Genomic DNA, 23,473 nt, shown 5'->3' with positions numbered 1-23,473 from the left:
CTATGCGTGCGTGCCGTTCACAAGTGACACATTCTCTAGAATAATAATTAATAATAATGCAGGTAAGCGGCGACGAACATGGCAGAAAGCCGAGCGAAACAAAACCTTCTTTCTATAGCGGTTCAGCACAGCGGCACAGATGGTAGCATGCAGTCAGCTCGGCGAGGAACATTCGCTGCGGCACTTGTCGGTCGGATATGGCCGGCATAAAACGCACGGAACCTGACAGAGGAACACGTGAGCCAACCATAAATTAAACGATACTTCGCTTCAGGGCGACGCTCTTGGAGACAGCAGCCACGTACAGCCGGTAGATCTCACGTACCGTTCCAGTGCCAGGCAGCCGATATGACAATAATTAAATTACAGTAAAGAAATTACAGTAATGCAATTACTTTTCATATTCGAGAAACAATAGCGCTACGCAGACACAAACGCAAAGAAGGCGGCAGGACAAAGACTCGTGCCTGTGTAGCGCTATTGCTTCTAGAAAACGAACGTGTACCAACTTGCTAAACTTTCTGCCTTGTCAGTTATTTTTCTTGGTAATTTGTAATGCAACTCATTACTTTTCTGGGCTAGTAATTTAGTAATCTTGTGACCAACTTTGAGGCAGTCATTTCGCGGCAAAAGTACTGCTGCGATAGAAAGACATGCGAACAGCGCGGCGCCTACGCCCTCCGCTGTTACACCTTATTTCCATCATGCTTACACTTGGCTTCCAACACAAATGCTCTGGAGACATCCACGATACAATAATGTACCACTCTAGCATCTTTTTGTTACCACCCAGGTACAAGCGCATTGAAGATAAATTCCAACTGCGCAGCGCGTGGGTGCCGCGCTGTTCACATTTCTTTCTATCGCACCTGTACTTCAGAAATTAATTTCGTTGAATATGCACTTCAGGGACCGTATTCTATAAGCTGTCCGTTTTCCGTTGTCCATTTCGCGTCCGTTCGTTCCCTTGTCAGTGGTCCCCCAGATATACCCGCGGCTCTCAGGCGTCTGTGGCAATAAAGCGACCTGGCCATTGGGTGGCTGGCGACCGGACCTTATACCACTGGCTGAAAATCACGATAAAAAGCTACGAGTTACGAAGAAGTGCCCAGGGACCATATTCTATAAGCTGTCCGTTTTCCGTTGTCCATTTCGCGTCCGTTCGTTCCCTTGTCAGTGGTCCCCCAGATATACCCGCGGCTCTCAAGCGTCTGTGGCAATAAAGCGACCCGGCCATTGGGTGGCTGGCGACCGGACTTTATACCACTGGCTGAAAATCACGATAAAAAGCCACGAGTTACGAAGAGGTGCCCAGGGACCGTATTCTATAAGCTGTCCGTTTTCCGTTGTCCATTTCGCGTCCGTTCGTTCCCTTGTCAGTGGTCCCCCAGATATACCCGCGGCTCTCAGGCGTCTGTGGCAATAAAGCGACCCGGCCATTGGGTGGCTGGCGACCGGACCTTGTTCACATTTGTTTCTATCGCACCTGTACTTCAGAAATTACTTTTGTTGAAAATGCACTTCAAGGACCATATTCTATAAGCTGTCCGTTTTCCGTTGTCCATTTCGCGTCCGTTCGTTCCCTTGTCAGTGGTCACCCAGATATACCCGCGGCTCTCAGGCGTCTGTGGCAATAAAGCGACCTGGCCATTGGGTGGCTGGCGACCGGACCTTATACCACTGGCTGAAAATCACGATAAAAAGCTACGAGTTACGAAGAGGTGCCCAGGGACCGTATTCCATAAGCTGCCCGTTTTCCGTTGTCCATTTCGCGTCCGTTCGTTCCCTTGTCAGTGGTCCCCCAGATATACCCGCGGTTCTCAAGCGTCTGTGGCAATAAAGCGACCCGGCCATTGGGTGGCTGGCGACCGGACTTTATACCACTGGCTGAAAATCACGATAAAAAGCCACGAGTTACGAAGAAGTGCCCAGGGACCATATTCTATAAGCTCTCCGTTTTCTGTTGTCCATTTCGCGTCCGTTCGTTCCCTTGTCAGTGGTCACCCAGATATACCCGCGGCTCTCAGGCGTCTGTGGCAATAAAGCGACCTGGCCATTGGGTGGCTGGCGACCGGACCTTATACCACTGGCTGAAAATCACGATAAAAAGCTACGAGTTACGAAGAGGTGCCCAGGGACCGTATTCCATAAGCTGTCCGTTTTCCGTTGTCCATTTCGCGTCCGTTCGTTCCCTTGTCAGTGGTCACCCAGATATACCCGCGGCTCTCAGGCGTCTGTGGCAATAAAGCGACCCGGCCATTGGGTGGCTGGCGACCGGACCTTGTTCACATTTGTTTCTATCGCACCTGTACTTCAGAAATTACTTTCGTTGAAAATGCACTTCAGGGACCGTATTCTATAAGCTGTCCGTTTTCCGTTGTCCATTTCGCGTCCGTTCGTTCCCTTGTCAGTGGTCACCCAGATATACCCGCGGCTCTCAGGCGTCTGTGGCAATAAAGCGACCCGGCCATTGGATGGCTGGCGACCGGACCTTGTTCACATTTGTTTCTATCGCACCTGTACTTCAGAAATTACTTTTGTTGAAAATGCACTTCAAGGACCATATTCTATAAGCTGTCCGTTTTCCGTTGTCCATTTCGCGTCCGTTCGTTCCCTTGTCAGTGGTCACCCAGATATACCCGCGGCTCTCAGGCGTCTGTGGCAATAAAGCGACCCGGCCATTGGGTGGCTGGCGACCGGACCTTGTTCACATTTGTTTCTATCGCACCTGTACTTCAGAAATTACTTTCGTTGAAAATGCACTTCAGGGACCGTATTCTATAAGCTGTCCGTTTTCCGTTGTCCATTTCGCGTCCGTTCGTTCCCTTGTCAGTGGTCACCCAGATATACCCGCGGCTCTCAGGCGTCTGTGGCAATAAAGCGACCCGGCCATTGGGTGGCTGGCGACCGGACCTTGTTCACATTTGTTTCTATCGCACCTGTACTTCAGAAATTACTTTCGTTGAAAATGCACTTCAGGGACCGTATTCTATAAGCTGTCCGTTTTCCGTTGTCCATTTCGCGTCCGTTCGTTCCCTTGTCAGTGGTCACCCAGATATACCCGCGGCTCTCAGGCGTCTGTGGCAATAAAGCGACCCGGCCATTGGGTGGCTGGCGACCGGACCTTGTTCACATTTGTTTCTATCGCACCTGTACTTCAGAAATTACTTTTGTTGAAAATGCACTTCAAGGACCATATTCTATAAGCTGTCCGTTTTCCGTTGTTTATTTCGCGTCCGTTCGTTCCCTTGTCAGTGGTCACCCAGATATACCCGCGGCTCTCAGGCGTCTGTGGCAATAAAGCGACCTGGCCATTGGGTGGCTGGCGACCGGACCTTATACCACTGGCTGAAAATCACGATAAAAAGCCACGAGTTACGAAGAGGTGCCCAGGGACCGTATTCTATAAGCTGTCCGTTTTCCGTTGTCCATTTCGCGTCCGTTCGTTCCCTTGTCAGTGGTCCCCCAGATATACCCGCGGCTCTCAGGCGTCTGTGGCAATAAAGCGACCTGGCCATTGGGTGGCTGGCGACCGGACCTTATACCACTGGCTGAAAATCACGATAAAAAGCCACGAGTTACGAAGAAGTGCCCAGGGACCATATTCTATAAGCTCTCCGTTTTCTGTTGTCCATTTCGCGTCCGTTCGTTCCCTGTTCCCTTGTCAGTGGTCCCCCAGATATACCCGCGGCTCTCAGGCGTCTGTGGCAATAAAGCGACCTGGCCATTGGGTGGCTGGCGACCGGATCTTATACCACTGGCTGAAAATCACGATAAAAAGCCACGAGTTACGAAGAAGTGCCCAGGGACCATATTCTATAAGCTCTCCGTTTTCTGTTGTCCATTTCGCGTCCGTTCGTTCCCTTGTCAGTGGTCCCCCAGATATACCCGCGGCTCTCAGGCGTCTGTGGCAATAAAGCGACCTGGCCATTGGGTGGCTGGCGACCGGACTTTATACCACTGGCTGAAAATCACGATAAAAAGCCACGAGTTACGAAGAGGTGCCCAGGGACCATATTCTATAAGCTGTCCGTTTTCCGTTGTCCATTTCGCGTCCGTTCGTTCCCTTGTCAGTGGTCCCCCAGATATACCCGCGGCTCTCAGGCGTCTGTGGCAATAAAGCGACCTGGCCATTGGGTGGCTGGCGACCGGACCTTATACCACTGGCTGAAAATCACGATAAAAAGCCACGAGTTACGAAGAAGTGCCCAGGGACCATATTCTATAAGCTCTCCGTTTTCTGTTGTCCATTTCGCGTCCGTTCGTTCCCTTGTCAGTGGTCCCCCAGATATACCCGCGGCTCTCAGGCGTCTGTGGCAATAAAGCGACCTGGCCATTGGGTGGCTGGCGACCGGACCTTATACCACTGGCTGAAAATCACGATAAAAAGCCACGAGTTACGAAGAAGTGCCCAGGGACCATATTCTATAAGCTCTCCGTTTTCTGTTGTCCATTTCGCGTCCGTTCGTTCCCTTGTCAGTGGTCCCCCAGATATACCCGCGGCTCTCAGGCGTCTGTGGCAATAAAGCGACCTGGCCATTGGGTGGCTGGCGACCGGACTTTATACCACTGGCTGAAAATCACGATAAAAAGCCACGAGTTACGAAGAGGTGCCCAGGGACCATATTCTATAAGCTGTCCGTTTTCCGTTGTCCATTTCGCGTCCGTTCGGTCCCTTGTCAGTGGTCCCCCAGATATACCCGCGGCTCTCAGGCGTCTGTGGCAATAAAGCGACCTGGCCATTGGGTGGCTGGCGACCGGACCTTATACCACTGGCTGAAAATCACGCTAAAAAGCCACGAGTTACGAAGAGGTGCCCAGGGACCATATTCTATAAGCTGTCCGTTTTCCGTTGTCCATTTCGCGTCCGTTCGTTCCCTTGTCAGTGGTCCCCCAGATATACCCGCGGCTCTCAGGCGTCTGTGGCAATAAAGCGACCCGGCCATTGGGTGGCTGGCGACCGGACTTTATACCACTGGCTGAAAATCACGATAAAAAGCCACGAGTTACGAAGAGGTGCCCAGGGACAGTATTCTATAAGCTGTCCGTTTTCCGTTGTCCATTTTGCGTCCGTTCGTTCCCTTGTCAGTGGTCCCCCAGATATACCCGCGGCTCTCAGGCGTCTGTGGCAATAAAGCGACCCGGCCATTGGGTGGCTGGCGACCGGACTTTATACCACTGGCTGAAAATCACGATAAAAAGCCAAGAGTTACGAAGAGGTGCCCAGGGACCGTATTCTATAAGCTGTCCGTTTTCCGTTGTCCATTTCGCGTCCGTTCGTTCCCTTGTCAGTGGTCCCCCAGATATACCCGCGGCTCTCAGGCGTCTGTGGCAATAAAGCGACCCGGCCATTGGGTGGCTGGCGACCGGACTTTATACCACTGGCTGAAAATCACGATAAAAAGCCACGAGTTACGAAGAGGTGCCCAGGGACCGTATTCTATAAGCTGTCCGTTTTCCGTTGTCCATTTCGCGTCCGTTCGTTCCCTTGTCAGTGGTCCCCCAGATATACCCGCGGCTCTCAGGCGTCTGTGGCAATAAAGCGACCCGGCCATTGGGTGGCTGGCGACCGGACTTTATACCACTGGCTGAAAATCACGATAAAAAGCCACGAGTTACGAAGAAGTGCCCAGGGACCGTATTCTATAAGCTGTCCGTTTTCCGTTGTCCATTTCGCGTCCGTTCGTTCCCTTGTCAGTGGTCCCCCAGATATACCCGCGGCTCTCAGGCGTCTGTGGCAATAAAGCGACCCGGCCATTGGGTGGCTGGCGACCGGACTTTATACCACTGGCTGAAAATCACGATAAAAAGCCACGAGTTACGAAGAGGTGCCCAGGGACCGTATTCTATAAGCTGTCCGTTTTCCGTTGTCCATTTCGCGTCCGTTCATTCCCTTGTCAGTGGTCCCCCAGATATACCCGCGGCTCTCAGGCGTCTGTGGCAATAAAGCGACCCGGCCATTGGGTGGCTGGCGACCGGACTTTATACCACTGGCTGAAAATCACGATAAAAAGCCACGAGTTACGAAGAGGTGCCCAGGGACAGTATTCTATAAGCTGTCCGTTTTCCGTTGTCCATTTTGCGTCCGTTCGTTCCCTTGTCAGTGGTCCCCCAGATATACCCGCGGCTCTCAAGCGTCTGTGGCAATAAAGCGACCCGGCCATTGGGTGGCTGGCGACCGGACCTTATACCACTGGCTGAAAATCACGATAAAAAGCCACGAGTTACGAAGAGGTGCCCAGGGACCATATTCTATAAGCTCTCCGTTTTCTGTTGTCCATTTCGCGTCCGTTCGTTCCCTTGTCAGTGGTCCCCCAGATATACCCGCGGCTCTCAGGCGTCTGTGGCAATAAAGCGACCTGGCCATTGGGTGGCTGGCTACCGGACTTTATACCACTGGCTGAAAATCACGATAAAAAGCCACGAGTTACGAAGAAGTGCCCAGGGACCATATTCTATAAGCTCTCCGTTTTCTGTTGTCCATTTCGCGTCCGTTCGTTCCCTTGTCAGTGGTCCCCCAGATATACCCGCGGCTCTCAGGCGTCTGTGGCAATAAAGCGACCCGGCCATTGGGTGGCTGGCGACCGGACTTTATACCACTGGCTGAAAATCACGATAAAAAGCCACGAGTTACGAAGAGGTGCCCAGGGACAGTATTCTATAAGCTGTCCGTTTTCCGTTGTCCATTTTTCGTCCGTTCGTTCCCTTGTCAGTGGTCCCCCAGATATACCCGCGGCTCTCAGGCGTCTGTGGCAATAAAGCGACCCGGCCATTGGGTGGCTGGCGACCGGACCTTATACCACTGGCTGAAAATCACGATAAAAAGCCACGAGTTACGAAGAGGTGCCCAGGGACCATATTCTATAAGCTCTCCGTTTTCTGTTGTCCATTTCGCGTCCGTTCGTTCCCTTGTCAGTGGTCCCCCAGATATACCCGCGGCTCTCAGGCGTCTGTGGCAATAAAGCGACCTGGCCATTGGGTGGCTGGCGACCGGACTTTATACCACTGGCTGAAAATCACGATAAAAAGCCACGAGTTACGAAGAAGTGCCCAGGGACCATATTCTATAAGCTCTCCGTTTTCTGTTGTCCATTTCGCGTCCGTTCGTTCCCTTGTCAGTGGTCCCCCAGATATACCCGCGGCTCTCAGGCGTCTGTGGCAATAAAGCGACCCGGCCATTGGGTGGCTGGCGACCGGACTTTATACCACTGGCTGAAAATCACGATAAAAAGCCACGAGTTACGAAGAGGTGCCCAGGGACAGTATTCTATAAGCTGTCCGTTTTCCGTTGTCCATTTTGCGTCCGTTCGTTCCCTTGTCAGTGGTCCCCCAGATATACCCGCGGCTCTCAGGCGTCTGTGGCAATAAAGCGACCCGGCCATTGGGTGGCTGGCGACCGGACCTTATAGCACTGGCTGAAAATCGGGTGCAATATGCAGCCAATGGTGAGCTGCATCGCAGCGCTCTGCACGCAGCACGCCACCGGACATGACACTGGCTGCCATTGGCTGCGATATGCAGCCAATGGTGAGGTCCGGATCGCTTAATTGCCACAGACGCTTGAAAGCCGCGGGTATTTCTGAGTGACCACTGAAAGAGGACCCAATGGACGCGAAATGGACGACGGGATCTGGACAGCTTATAGAATACGGCCCCTGTTCCTCTTTTTGTTGGCCATGCATCGGTCTCCCGTTTGCAAGGTCGGGCGCCTCGAAAACAGCAAAAGACGAGCGGCAAGCATGACCAACAGTCCCAGCGGATCGGCACTCGCAGACGAGCGGCGATGTGTGCGCGGGTATCAACCATGGCCTTGGCAACGAGTCTAAGCAAAGGTATTCCTATATGCATTTCCAGCCCTCTATACGCGCTCACACGCACCGACGCGAAAGAAGCTCAGCCGCCAGGAGCACTCCGCGAGAGAGGCACTCCTTATTGCATCCCCACACAGACGCACAGCGACAGCTTGAAGCGAGTCCATCGATTTTACATGGTTTATACTGTGCGCACGACGCCACACTCACAATAAATCTCGACTGACGTGTGACAAATGTAAATGCGAGTTTTCGAGAGAGCGACCTTCTGTGACCGGGTTTGAAGCCGTATTTTGAACTCAAGGACAAAATAGGTGGCAGTGTAAGCGTGGCCTGCAAGTTACGCCCACCGGTGTCAGTGCTCCTGGTATAGCATGTGCCCGCAGTTTACGCGGACGACGAATTCTTCAAAATCAAGAGGGCGGCCCACATGGCCCACCGAACAGCCAACTTCATCGCTGGATGAACAGTGATGTTAGTAATTTTGAGAATTTTGCGATTGCGGTTGCTCTCGCCACCACCAGCAGGGCGGCTGTTCAGCACGGCCTCTCTTCAAAGCGGGGCAAAACTTTCGACGCCCTCTCTTGAAGCTCAGTGGCGGTGCAGTAATGCATTCTAGAACTTTTTTTAGAAGCTATGACCAGTGTCTTTCTTGGTATGGATCAAAACTAAAGTCTAATTTTAACGCAATCACATTACTTTTCTGAACTAATTGGAATCCAATACCATTTCCGATTTGTGAGGAGTAAGTTTCAATGTAGTTTAATTCATTTCCAAATGTAATTTGCCACGTATGCCGGACAGCATTTAAATCCAACATATTCGTCCTCGTGAGCAGTATCGTCGGCATACGGCTCCCTCGTCGAGCGATAGACAAAGCAAGCCACCGCCACCAGAAAAAGAAAGAGAGGCTTACTGCCAAAATCGGGGGCTTTATTTCACCAGCGCGCTGCGGGTTCTGGCACTGCAGCGTCCCTGGTCGGGGAATCGCCCCAGTCCGTGGCTACGCAACCGATTGCCGATTGCAGCGTGCTATGCTTAGACCTAAATAATCTGCGATTTTCTGATGACATTGCCTTGCTGAGTCACTCAGGAGGTGAACTGCAAATCATGATCAATGAGTTAGACAGGCAGAGCAGATCGATGGGTCTAAAAATTAACATGCAGAAAACCAAGGTAATGTTCAACAGCCTAGCAAGGGAACAACAGTTTACAATTGGCAGCGAGAGCCTAGAAATAGTGACGGAATACGTCTACTTAGGGCAGGTAGTGACAGCTGATCCGGATTATGAGAGGGAGATAACTAGAAGGATAAGAATGGGGTGGAGCGCATATGGCAAATTCTCGCAGATCATGAGTGGCAGTTTACCAATTTCCCTCAAGAGGAAAGTGTACAACAGCATAATCTTACCGGTACTCACCTACGGGGCAGAAACGTGGAGGTTAACGAAAAGAGTTCAGCTTAAGTTAAGGACAACGCAGCGAGCCATGGAAAGAAAAATGATAGGTGTAACGTTAAGAGATCGGAAGCGGGCAGAGTGGGTGAGGGAACAAACACGGGTTAATGACATCCTAATCGAAATCAAGAGAAAGAAATGGGCTTGGGCAGGGCATGTAATGCGAAGGCAAGATAACCGCTGGTCCTTAAGGGTAACGGAGTGGATTCCAAGAGAATGTAAGCGTAGCAGGGGGCGGCAGAAAGTTAGGTGGGCGGAGGAGATTAAGAAGTTTGCAGGCAAAGGGTGGATGCAGCTGGTAAAAGATAGGGTTAATTGGAGAGACATGGGAGAGGCCTTTGCCCTGCAGTGGGTGTAGTAAGGATGATGATGATGATGATGATGATGATGCTTAGACCGCGGTCGTAACAGGCGCATTGTGCTCCGTTGACGCGAGTGCCAATTAGCGAGTTCCTTTTTGCAAGTGTGGGCGAGCCGCCTCGGCTCGTTGCGAAACCCCGGAGCTGTGAGGACGCGAGCGCGACTCCGACTTGGTACGCGTGAATGAGAACCAAAGGCACCCTCACGCACAAACAGTCGGCCGCTGCCTTAACGGTGTACTCAAGGTCCACGGGGGAAAACGAACAGAGACGTCGAAAGCGACGCGGTGCGGATGTAGGGAGCGCAGAGGCTTGGCACAAGTGCAGCCGCTCATAGCTTGGCTTTTACACTTTCGTTTGAAACGTTTACTCGCGTACGCTTTCTGCCTAGTTTTGTATAGTCAGTAGATTTAGGGAGGACTGTTCCGCCTTTCGAGATGAGCCGGCGCCTCGTAATTAGGAATCCTCTGAGGTGCCATTTCTGCTGCTTTTTAGCCTTGAAGCAGCCCTGTGCTTTCGGGAAATTGATTGCTCCTTCGATAAAAAGAAAATCAAAGAAACGCAGATATTCATTGCCCCTGCCGCAGACATCGCCAACCTGCCTGTTTCACGTGTTCGAACACAAGTTCGTCATTAGCGACCTCTATTCGGAGGACAAGTTAGCAAGAGCGGAACGGGCAGAACTTTCTTTTGTGATACGCTCTGCAGCACGGTCACTTCATGTGGTCGGCCCTGCGCACCGAGCCTCCGGGCCTAAAGGTGACCAACGCGCTGCCAGTGAACAATATGGTGAGACGTGTGAAGTGATTACCCTTCGCACACAGAGAATGCGTGTGCACAGTAGCTGCGACGATGTGGGTTGAAAATGCAGGACGCTGTGGCAGGTATGGGGTGACACGGCGATACTCCTGCGGTGTGCGCACTGGTTCTGCTCTGGTTAAACAGTAGTCTCAAACGGTGTGCCAGATCTCGAGTGGCATAGTGATGGCCTCGTTCTAAACAAAAGAAAGACGCGTCTGCCTATTTTTCATATCTTTTAGGCTTTCATACACCGTTCCTTCTTTCCCGACTCGGACCGAGTGAATAAGAAGCAGCGCGGGGGCATTGCCCAACAAAGTATATTTAATGAGACCTGTAACATTCACTTTCCGAGAGGGCGGCCAAATGACTTCAGTGAATCCTTTTAAAAATCGGTCATTTTCAAAATGAAAGCACGTTCGTTGCATGCAAAATCACCCTGCCTCTACGTCCCATCCACTGCGCAAGTGGCATTAATGGCCATTTGTAGCATGTAAGACGAGAGTACTTCGATTAACCTTATTATATTTTTTTGGATACGCGGAACAGTACAATGCGCTGGTTAGTTTCAAAAACTTCGAAAACGGGCGGTGCAGAGAATGGAAGAATTTTATACAGCCGCGTAAGAGCAGAAAGACGCAGTGGGATTGCTTGTTACACATTAATAAAGCATAGAAACTCGGGGCTACGAAAAACCGAGACGGCACACATACTACGGGACGGGCGCAGACTCGAAGTTTCAATGGTGAACCAACTTTTCCCGCAACGTGTTTAATTGAATCACTCGTAGTGTAGTTTCTTTCGCAGCCTGCAGTGCGCGTATCGATACAAGTTCCTTTCGTGAGAAATGAAATTTATTATACGCCTATCTATACACGCTTTGCCGAAGGAGGAGCATGATAAGCTTGTTAAAACTATACACTGTTGCTGATCCTTATGACACAACAGACGTCAATTACTTTGTATTCGAGCCTATTCATGCGCACTGAACACGTCTGGCACTGTTGATGTGCGAGCGTTGAAAATTTTGGCCTCCAATAGTATTTTCTCAACCAAGTACGATGAAGGAAATTGTGTAACTCACACTTCTAAAACAACATTACACGTTAAGTTACGAATTCCGTGTCAGTTAAAAATAATCCGTACGAAAGAAAACAGAGCGCATGTCACAGTGAACGAGGCTTATAAAATGGCATGGATTCTCGAAACTTGCAGGTGCCTGCCGAGATTGCCCTGGATCGCTACTAAAAGCATCGTCACAAACTGGCTGATCTATATTTCGGTACACAGTCTTCACAACGTTATTATGGAGTGACTCTCAGCACTGGGCGCGATTACAATGCCGCCTTTCGAAATCACTCGTTGAGAGGCAAGCGCTGCAGGCTAACAGTGCGAGCAATATTACAAGAGGGACTAGGATCGCCGTTATACCGCGCACCGTGGTGTCACGCAGTGACGCAGGAACAGTCGCAACCAGTGCATTAGGCTTCCTGCCAGCATTACGATTTCTAGGACTATAGCATGTTTCGAAATCAAAAAGAGTGCGATTGTACGCCTTCAGGCGGATTATTATACGACGTGTAATCCTAATTCCTTCTTTCGTCAGAGCTTTTTCCTCACACTGCCTGCAATATACAGCCGGTTGGCTGCGAAAATTGCTCCGTGTTTCCCTTATCACGTGAAACAAACTTTCCTTTCCTGTCCTAATTGTCCTTCTGCTGACAAACGAGATGCCGTCCGGTCAAAGTCAGACCTGAGGAAAGTTTGTCAGACCGATCTAAGGTCAGTAATGGCTCGACGTTTTTTGTTGTCGTTCCTTACGCGCGTCTTCACAAACAAGTAGACACTGTCTCAGTGCATTGCTTCGCGCAATGAGCGGCACACATTAGAGGGGCGCATCCTGGCGACACGTCAGATCGAATCTCTGATTCAATCAAGAAATGGCGACACCGAGTGGGCGCCTCCAGGAGCGGCGGGATCGATCGGGGCCCCTGTTTACGCCCCCCCCTCCCCCCAACCAATGTCCAACCCGTGGGCGCCTTTGGCGTGGGCAGAGACATCGTTTATCACCGAGGTACAGGCTTCTGATGCACACGTGCAATGCCGACAAGGCTTGTCGCATTGGTCTCTTTTGTCCATCTCGGTATACAGGTTACGTATTATGATTATTACTACTCGAACGTAACCCTATCCTCCCCAGACCAGAGCAAAGGTTCAGTTTGTTAGCGTTAATCGAAATGCATACTCAAGTTGACGGGTATCACACGGACACTTGTAAAACCGATGTGTTCAGATTTAGCTCGTTTCGGTCTGAAACAGCTTGTGTGTGTGTGTGTATATATATATATATATATATATATATATATATATATATATATATATATATATATATATATATATATATATATATATATATATATATATATATATATATATATATATACGCGCCAGAATACATATTAAATCAAAATTACAAATAATGCCATGGTGAAGCGCGAAAAATATTGTGGGTTTATTACACTGCAGGAGTCCAATTTAGACAAAGCAACCTACTTGGAAGGCTACTCAGAGCACCCATATTGTCGCAAAAATCTCGAAAAGACGACTACGTGGGAGCGCAGTGAGTGCTCTCCGACTTCCAATGGCATTTAGGCTGCGGAAACTATAAGCTTAAAAAAAAAACGCCGTAAAAGACAGAAGTGTACCATAATGTACGCGGGGCTGGCGAGAATATGTGGTGGTGCCACTTTAATTACATGACGAGGCAGGCAGCTCTTCAATAGGACATTCATGAATGCATTGCGAGGCTAACTTGATAGTTTAATCTAGCACAGATAAAGCACTGGGCAATATGAAGAATTCTTGATGAGTGACACGCACAAGGTACAGCTTTTAAAAATTGATCTGATAAAGTAACCTTGTAGAAATTGTTTACTCTAAACGTAAAACGATTGACTGCTTGAAGAGCCACTTACATATCAACTGCGTATGCAAGTGCTGTACACTCCAATTATATCTGCGAGGAAATTATTAGAACTGCAGTAACTTCATCATCGGGAGTTGTCCTGTCTTCTCTTTCCCTCAGCCTCATGATCTCCGAACAGAGAAAAGTTCCCTGGATCACCTGTCTCCTGGCTTTTCTGTCTCATCATCCTTCGCCCCCCTTCGGCACCTCGAACCCTACGTCGACAACGTACACATTACGCCACTCGGGATCAATTATTGTACCGCTGCAACTACCCCCTCGGGGGACGAGGATGGTTACTTGTGGTTCCCCGCCCTTTGCGATCTGAAGTGTGAGCATTTAACACACAGGCCTTCAATGCGCTCATGCCGGTGTATTCAAGACATAAAACGGCTTCGCTTCCGGATCTCCTGGCGCGACATGTACCCCTTCGTTCAGAAATACGCCGGCTCCAGTACTATGCCGTCGGGTATCTCACACCGTCAGCCGATCTCCGCCGCCGCAGGAGGTGATTGTGGTGATGAAAAAGACCCAGCAACAGCCTTGTGGGACTACATGAGGATACAACTCAAGAACGTAGGGGCAAATGCCCCTTAAAGGAGGCCTTCCAGCCAATGGATCGACTGATTCTGGTGGCGTCGTGGTTAATCCCTTTGGACCTGCTAGTGTGACATCGCCGGGGGCTGATGTAAAGGAATTAACCACTGTTTAATCGGATTAACCACGGCGTCATGAAAACCTGTCGATGCTATTGGACAACGAAAAGGAAGAGGTTGAAAGCACGTGCTGTGGCCATTTTTGACCCCTTGCCATCAAATCATATAAATAAACCCTCTGTTACAAAACAGGTATATTCTTTCTATACCTAATGTTTAACAAAACATAGTAAGCTACCAGACGTGGTCATCAGAATAATGGCCCGTGCCGCACTGTCGCGCTAATTATGGTGTGGAAATGATTGCTTGTACGCCTCATGTCGTGTTAATCATGCTCCTCTCTAAAAGGGGGGATCTTTAATTTCGGTCCTTGTCAGATCTGCACAACTATTATGCCACTATAATGTCGTTCCTGTAGCTTTTAGTAAGTCAATCATGGCCGTTGCCAGCATACTGTTTACCGACTTGCATGCCATATTATCATCCTACATATATGTATGCAATCTGTGCTGATAGTCTGTTTATGTCATCTTGTTTGCCACTTTTCTCTTGCTTATGCTGCACTATTTTCCCTTGTGCCTAGTCATCTGGTTCTGCATTTACGTAACCGGACCTCAGCTTTTTTCCTGAAACCTTCCCCAAAATGAAATAATGGAAGGTCATCGTGTTGACTCAAGCAGCATAGCAGTTTGTTTCAGACCTCAGTACGTAGATTAATCACTGGAAAAGGGTGATTATTTCTCTATTTAGCCTAATGGGCATTTTACCGTTTGCACACCTCGGAATGCGCAGGCTATATATATATATATATATATATATATATATATATATATATATATATATATATATATATATATATATATATATATATATATATATATATATATATATATATATATATATATATATATATATATATATATATATATACACATACAGGCAGTTTCTCGCCTTTTCTGTCGATTTCTACGTCGGGATGCGAAACAGTTTCTCATTCAATTTACGCGACAAATAGAGCCATTCGATGCCGAGAGAACGTGACCGCAATATCAAGCGTTCCGATAGAGCCACACAGCTTCGGCGCCGCCTTTCCGCTCGCCTTGACCGTCAAATGTAGCAAACTGTCCGCGGGTGAGCCCTCTCCAGTCCCCGCGGCTCATCCCGGCGGCGCAAGCCTGGCGCAAGCCTGGCGCACTTGATCCTGCGCGCGCTCTACAATTTCCACGGTTCCAATCCCACCGGGGCCGAAGGTGGGGAGAAGAGGGGGCGACGAGGGGAAGCTCTCTCGGCCCTCACGTACCGAGGGAGCGCGTACAAGACCCCGAACCCAGTGCCATTCAGCGAAGCAACCGCGCTGTCATTGCTGCTGCCATTGGGCTGGCGCGTAGGGGGCGTTTTCTCGCCACGCCGCCGCGACCCCCAGGCTTTATTATTATATCTGTCCCCTTCCCGGTATCCCTTCGAAGATTTCCTATTTTTGTGTGCGCCATATTCTCTCGTTTTGCTTCAACCCCAAGAGGGCGGAAAGCGCTGCAGGTTTTCACTCGCCTCCCGTCCCCTACGGTCGGTGGCAAAAGAGAAGCCGTAAATCATCCGCAGGCCGGGTCCTCCGCGGCCCTTCCGACTTTCCCGGCCGTGCTGCCGCCTCTCCCCGACTCCCGTGGACTGCTGCTGCTGCTGCTGCTACAAGGAGCCCGCACTTCTCCCCAGCGGTCACGCGCAGCTTCTTCCCGGCGCCAGCACCGACCAGACCGGGCACCGGGCGCCCGAGATAGGTCAACTGTGCGCGCGGTGCAATCTCGCGGAATCTGGAATTGGCGACTGCAAATAGCTCTGGCACGGACGCCCCTCTTTCTCCCCTCGGCGTATTTTGCGGCTGTTATTATTTTTTTTAGTTTCACTCTCCTCTTGAAATTTTTATCCTCACCCCATTACACTCGGGCTCTGCGCTACCAGCTCCCCCTTTTCCCCTTCGGGCGGCATTTTTTTACGTCAGTACAGTCTCATCTTGCACATTCGGCCCCTCCGCCTTTCTTACAGCTTTCCATTACGCTCGCCATTTTATCTCTGCGCGGGTGCTTCGGTCGACTGCGTCTCCCTCTTATCCAAATCTTTTTGATTTCCTCTCTGCCCTCCCCCCTTTTCCTTGTTCCACCCACCCTCGGCACAAAACACCGCGCGACTGAACGAGAAGGCGTCAGATGCGCAGTCAGCCCCAGCAGTGGTGCGGTGTGCGCTTGACGGCTGAAAGCCAATGGTCACGAGAGCTGTGGCGGCTGAAGCGGCCGCCGCATCAAGACTCGAAGACGACGGCTCGCGTCGCGAACAGTGCTCGGCTCAATGTGCGGAGGGGGACCACTTCGGTCGCTACTTCTCTCCGACTTTCACGACTCTGGCTCAGCTCGAAATACGTCCCGCGCCAACACAACGACACAGAGAGTTGCAAATGCAAAGGGAACACGATTCCTCCGCTGGATGTCTTTACAGTCTCGCTTTATCTCACCTTTCGTATATCAGGCTTTTTCCTCTCTGCTCATCAGCTTCTATTTTTCAATGTCTAGCTTCTCGTTTCTGTACATCTTTCTGTTTTCACTCCGGACCCGCGGTGTGGGTGCCCGCATCGACGCGTGCCGCCACGCTCGTATACGAGCCCGTAACTTTCTGCCCTGAAATTGGATCGTGCTCGAATTTTTTGCTTGTTTACTGGGGCAGCGTTCCAGACTCAACATTCCACTCCCAATATCTTTTCCACCACCTCCGGACTTTATTTTCACGCTTTCCTTTGAGCTTTGTCTTTTTCTCCCCCCTTTTCCTGTGACTGTTAAGAACAGCAGAGCTGCATGCGCCCACTTTTGACCTGTCTGCGCCTTGTCAGTTCATGGTCATTTTGTGCGTCTGCTGCGTCCCCAGAAGTAGAATTCGCTCTATCACAGCCCTTCTGTTCTGCTTGTTTATCCCTCCATCTGCCGATATGCATTCATCTGAAAATGCGCCGCACAGCAATACTGAACAACGGCGCAGAACGTACCGGGGGCGTTCCGCCTTGGAGATTCGGGAACAACTTTGGAATCGATTTGCATAAGCGAGGCGTTCCCAGGAGCTATATAACTTCGCGGTGGTGAATTACAATGCGTTTTTTTTATCTTATCTTTCTTTAAGCCTAGCGCATGGTGAGCTCCGCGCGCGCAGCCTACTTTATAACTTGAATCCTTTGAAATATGGGAGAAAATAGGCTAAGGGGGCACTCCGCCCCGGCGAAGATATAATGCCGCCGGGTAAGTGTTTGAAAGCGAGCCTCTGAAGTGCAATTTACGTCCTCGGGGCTCTGCTCTACGACCAGGGTACGTGCATAAGCCGAGAGTCGGTGAAAAGTACATTCGTGTGTGCGTTCGTCGTTTCCCACTTCCGACTTCACAGCCTCGCGCCCCCTTTGGCCCTCTTCACATTCAGTTGCTGGTTTTCTGCAGCGAATACCACTCTGCAAACGATCAACAAATTGTGGAAGACAGTGGACGCGAACACCAGGATGAAGCGGACGTTGGGTGTATTGACACATCTTAGAGATCTGATTCAAATACGTGTGAGGTCTCTTTACTACGCTCATACTCGCATACAAAGTAAAGCAAGTAATGCAAACTTGTTTTCGTTTCTTTTTCAGTGTAGTCCAACTCTTTCCAAGTAAAACTGCGCAGTGCAGTGCAAGCTATACCCCAAATCATCAACGAGTTCACAAAGCAGTCTGTATGCGAGAGCGGCGCGCCATGGTAATGGTAATCGAATCGTCTCTCTAGGCAAACAATTAGTCATCGTGACGTGCAAGGAGCATGGCGAATCCAGCCAGTGATTTTAGAAAAAGTAGAAAAAGGTTTTAGAAAAACACAGTACAGCCTACAGCCAGTCAGGCCTTTCTTTTTCTCTCTCTCTGTCATTTATGAAAGGTGAGAACGCACAGAATGACTGGAAGTTCGATAAAAAGTAGCGCAGACTACAATCAACAACGCACGAGCGCGTAAAAGATGTATTTCGACGTTCAAAATGTAACGCGTTCGTGCACCGCACAGGCAAGCCACTCATCCCGTCTGAAACTGGAGTAGCCCACAACCAGACAGACCTCACCTGTTCCATTTAAGGTTCTCCTCCTCTCGTCTGAAAATTTCTCAGCGGGGTTTGCGAACCCAAGGTTTACAAAAAGATCAAAATCTGATAGCGTGCTTTCCAAGCTCAAAGAAAGAACCCTCGACCTGGAAGGAGTGGTCAAAACAGTGCCTATAGGCTCTTGTGCTGTGAAGGTAAATTTATCCTGCGTATGAATGCACATCTACAGAAGAACAGAAGAAAGAAAGAAATCAAATATTCTTCGTCGTCGACTGATGCCGTCGCGGGTTTTATAGGCTACGTATCTTTTATTAGAAGGCACTGCGCCAGTCTTACGGTTCCAAAAAAGGGCGACATAATGCTGCAGGCACAGAACGACGATTCCAGGGCGAGGCACGTGCTTGCGACATGCATAAGGCACGACTCACGTTCCATTTCGTTGTTGCTTAAAATAGAGGCAAACCTCTTTGCGGTAAACGCGGCTCCCTTTATCGGTTAAAGTTCCCTAAGCGTTGTCCCTTACTCTTTGTTCTAACATTTCTCCCCCATTTGGAAACAACGCCTAACGGAATGTACAATCCGCGTCACATGCGTACAGCGCTCGAGTTGCGCGCGGCAGGCTGCAGAAAGAGAAATAGAAAAGCTCATCGCTTTCATGTAACTCTGCTTCTTAGATTGTGTGGCTCTACTTTCGCGAGAGCGTCTTCTCCAGGACGAAGCAGCTACAGTAATGTTGCGCTTTGTCTGCGAAGCAGTGCGGCGCCCGGGCGCTCTACACGAGTCTGACGCCGACCGTGCTTGTAGGCACACGAGCCTAAAGAACAAAAGCTCACGCCTCCGAAGCCGCCACCGAACCGCAAGTTTCGAAGCTTCTTTCCAATCCTTTCGTCGCCCTCCGAAGCAAAATCCTCAGTTCGAGATTGGACGAAGATGAGAGGTCATACCGATCATCGACCACCACCAATGCCACGGCTGCCGGGTCCGGGAGGCGGAGACGAGAGATGCGTAAAAGCGAAAGTGAGCCACAAAGAGTTCATTTCGCCAGTTCCCACAGAGTGCCGGTTACTGCGCACGCGCGAAGAAGTGCCATTAGAGATATCAATAAAGATTAGGCCGCCATGTTTCCGTGCTCAAAGGGACCTCCATTACCTCAATAGCGCCGCCGGGCAGGGTTATTCCTTTCTTCTAGCTCTGCTTCGTTCTCTTGTCTGCAGTGAGGGCGCAAGGGTAGCGGACACATACGCGCAGAGGGACTCTTCCTAATGGATCCGAGTGTGTACGTTCACGACGTCAGCGACCGGAGGCTGCACGCGGCCAAGCCTTATTCCGTGCAGTCTGGTCGCCCGCTAAGACGGTTCAGCTAAGCGGTACAGCGAGCACATATCGAGTATGCCATGCCAAGCCGCTGGCGCCGCCTAAGCTGGATGCCGTCAGTTCGATCTGTAGCTGTGTGGTTCGAATGCTGGTAGCTGTAACCACAGTTTAACGGAGGCACAGAACGAAAGTGTCAATGCATGTAGTGCACGGTGCACATGTAGGGGGAAGAAGACAGAACCCTAATCGCGATCTTAGCGATGAAGTCACTGCGATTTTCACTGCCTCATGAGCGGTTTGCTCAATGCGCTGTGAAGATAGGAAAGAAGGTGGATGCCCATGTTCATCCTTCCCATCCTTCGAATTACAATGTTGTCACATTAAATCATTGCGTAACTCCTCAGCTACGCCTCGCCACTTTCCATAGTTCATCCGGCTTCCTTGTGTAGACTAACGCCACAAGTGGCTTCGGCGCCCAGCGTTCTCCGTTATAAACGATGTATGCGCACGTACACACACACGCACACATTGTAAACGTTGTCATCACGGCTGCCCATTTTGTCGCAAGGGAGGAACGGTCTCCAGCTGTACTGCACCAGCAGTGGCACTGCTGCACGAAACCAAACCCTAGTAGAGGAAACCCTCTTTCATCGCAGCACCGACAACTAGCGGTCATCGGTCTACCAGCGATTGTCGAGAACATCCCCAGCCCACGTCCACGGCGGGCGATGCCGAGAATGAAAGAAGGCTAAGAGTAAGAGGATAGAGGGGGTGATCGGAAGGATCAGTTAGCGCGGAAGTGCACACGTGGCGAGTTCCGTTGGCGGCACGTCGCTCTTCTCGTTTAGCGGAATATCACGCGACGTCGTGACCGTATCCCCGCATCACTTCGTCTCGGGAACTGCTTTGAACGGGCGCGTACTACCGCGCGCTATGCTACTCCTGGTTGAGACAGTGTAATGAGTCGACAGAAGAGAGCGCAATGAGGCGAAAAGAAAAGAAATCGCTTTGTGACAGGACAGAGTGGAAAGCTCCGCGAAAGCCACCGGGACTCTGGACTTATTTCGACCACCCGTGACCCTTCGACGCTCACCGAAATACAGTAAGCGGTCGTATTTCCATTTCGCCTCTGTCGAAATATGAAAACAAATTGACTAATTAATCAGTTGGCGATAGTGAAGTAGTTATTTTGCGTGTAAAACGAAAGGAGAGCGCGCTTGTAAGCACTAATAGAAAAGAAAACACATTACGAGTTGGTTGTACCAGATGTTAGCCCTGACTTTCATGATTAGAGTGCAAGGCTGCCAAGACTAGCGAGCCTATTCGCGCTGGCCATGCTCCCAAACAAAAAGCACCTCACCATAACCGCTATGTACAGGACTCAAAAATGAAATTTATACCATTTCATTTTATATATCCTTACCATGCTATCGTCCTACCGTTAACCAGGAGCTCGAGAGGTCGGAATGATACGCGGCGGAGTGACACGCTTTCGCACACGCACCAGTTCCGCAAATTTGTTTTAGTCACGCACCAGTTTGTTTGAATGCAGTCAACACAAAACTTGGTTGCAAAAGATCAGCCGGTCGCCAGAATGACAGTAAACCATTATCAATTCAAGCTGTTGAGCAAGAAAGTGCAATAACGTTTTATACATACAGAGTGTTTCGGCTAACACGAACAAGACGGGAATAATAATAATAATTGGTTTTTGGGGAAAGGAAATGGCGCAGTATCTGTCTCATATATCGTTGGACACCTGAACCGCACCATATGGGAAGGGATAAGGGAGGGAGTGAAAGAAGAAAGGAAGAAATAGGTGCCGTAGTGGAGGGCTCCGGAATAATTTCGATCACCTGGGAATCTTTAACGTGCACTGACATCGCACAGCACACGGGCGCCTGAGCGTTTTTCCTCCATAAAAACGCAGCCGCCGCGGTCGGGTTCGAACCCGGGAACTCCGGATCAGTAGTCGAGCGCCCTAACCACTGAGCCACCGCGGCGGGTCGAACAAGACGGGAATGAACAAGACGGGAATGAAATGAAATGTGTTCGCAAACACTGCCTCCCACAAACTCGAGGCCGCGGGCGTACATGCTGTTGTGATCCTTGGGCTGGGACGAACTAATCAACGGCAGATGTGGCCGTGACGGACCCACAGGCGGAGACTGGGAGACGCCGTCGTTCGCGGACGTCCATATGCCGGACCCTCCCTTTGTTGTCCTGATTGCCTCGTCCGGCCTTCCTGCGGGCCTGTAGTGCGGGAACACTTTGGGGACACTTCCGGGCCAAACCCGCCTTCCCAGAATGGCTGCTAGCTGGGCGCGCTGGCACAGGCTGCTACCGAGCAGCGGACTGGGAGAGGATGACCTGGGTGTCCCGGCTGCGAGGAGAATACCCGGCTCGCCGACAGAAACTCCGAGAAGAAGGGAGTGCAGTGTGTGTGTTCTGACTCTCGAATAGAGTGGGCGCTCCGCCGGTCGGTCTCCGACCAAGTTTGTACGCTACCATGGCAATGTAAATAGTGTACATAAAGTTCTCCCTTTTGGTCACCTTAAATCCGCCTCCGGACCGCTTCGTTCCTGTTTTGCCCGACAACACCTGCTGAGCGACGGCATGCTATCCGATCCACGACAATGCCACCATAAAAATTTATTCAATCATTTACTACAGTTGAATGATTAACCATTCAACCGTGCATACAGTGAAATGCTTCAATACTGTCTCAGAAGGTCAGAAGAAACACTAAATAACGCAATTGCCGAAAAGGCAGCATTACTCTCAATATTTTATCCTCGCATTGAACCAGGTGCGCCAAATTCAGCAGGTGCTCGATATTGGGGCCGCTCACACGAACGGAAGCACAGGCAAAGTGAAAACGGCGAATTTGAATGGGCACCGCCATTCACGGGAAGTTTAAGGCAGGCGCTCCTATCACAGATATTTTTTTTCATTTCTCACGCATTGTTCTCAAAGCTCTTTCTTCCCGTTCTTAATGACGCTGCAGCTAAAAAAATGCTTTCACTGCGGGTTCCTCCAACGCTCCACAGCTTCCGAATTGAAGATTTTAAACCATATCCAACGCAAGCCCAAGAAATCTGGACAAAAGCTTCTAGTTCGCACAGCTACCACCACGTCACGCGTGGTGCTGAACACTTAAAACCATCGCGGGAATTTCAAATTTTCGTACGCCCCACTGATGTTTTACGGTCATCGGAAATAGTTGATGTGAAGGCCGGAAGCAGATTTCAGGTCACATTTTGCAGCGAGAAGGAAGAGTCAGTCATGAGAATCGCCATCCTCGCGCAGAATCTCTCAGGACTTTCTAGTTTTCTCAAATTACACGCTGAAAGTACTCCCATTTAGTTACGCGTTGTTCGGTACTGGCGGCTGACAGGTGGCGCTAGTTGCCGAATGTCCACGAAAGTTGGGCATGGATTAGCAATTCATTTATAATTCTCAATAAAATAGGTTAAAGAATGAAGCATTTGCAAGAGTGCAAGGCGACCAGCAGCGATACTGTTTAAGTTCTGTTCTTGTGAAATGCGCCACTTAAACGGAAAACTTTTGGCTCAAGTTTCGTGACAAGCCCGGTATACATGTATATGCAAAGGAATTTCGCAAACAGGTACTTCTTTTCGCAAAGTAAATGATGGCTGGCGTGGCAATAATTTATATTGACTTCAACTTAACTGAAAGCTGAAACTGAAAACGCTTGAAGCTAGACTGACGGCCGCAAATTAAGGTGAAAAGAAAAAATTCAGGGAGGCACTTTGTTGACCTAAAGTGCGGTGAGGCGAAAGCCTTTAGCGCGGTGTTGCTGCTTGTGTCGCTGATGTGTGACTAAGATGTTGATCAAGTACACAATTGTTTGTGAATCTTAAATGCTGGAGACACTGGAGGGCGTTTTGGAGGCATCAGTCTGATTCGACGCTTTTCTGCAAATACTCTCCAGCGTCCTAAGCAAGGAGAACTACGAATGTGATGGCAGGAAATAGCGTAGTCGTTAGCACGCTCG

The sequence above is a fragment of the Amblyomma americanum genome, chromosome 1 (genome assembly GCF_052857255.1).
Source record: "Amblyomma americanum isolate KBUSLIRL-KWMA chromosome 1, ASM5285725v1, whole genome shotgun sequence".
NCBI lineage: Eukaryota > Metazoa > Arthropoda > Arachnida > Ixodida > Ixodidae > Amblyomma > Amblyomma americanum.
The sequence above is the reverse complement of the archived record's forward strand: the minus strand, read 5'-3'. Positions refer to the sequence as shown.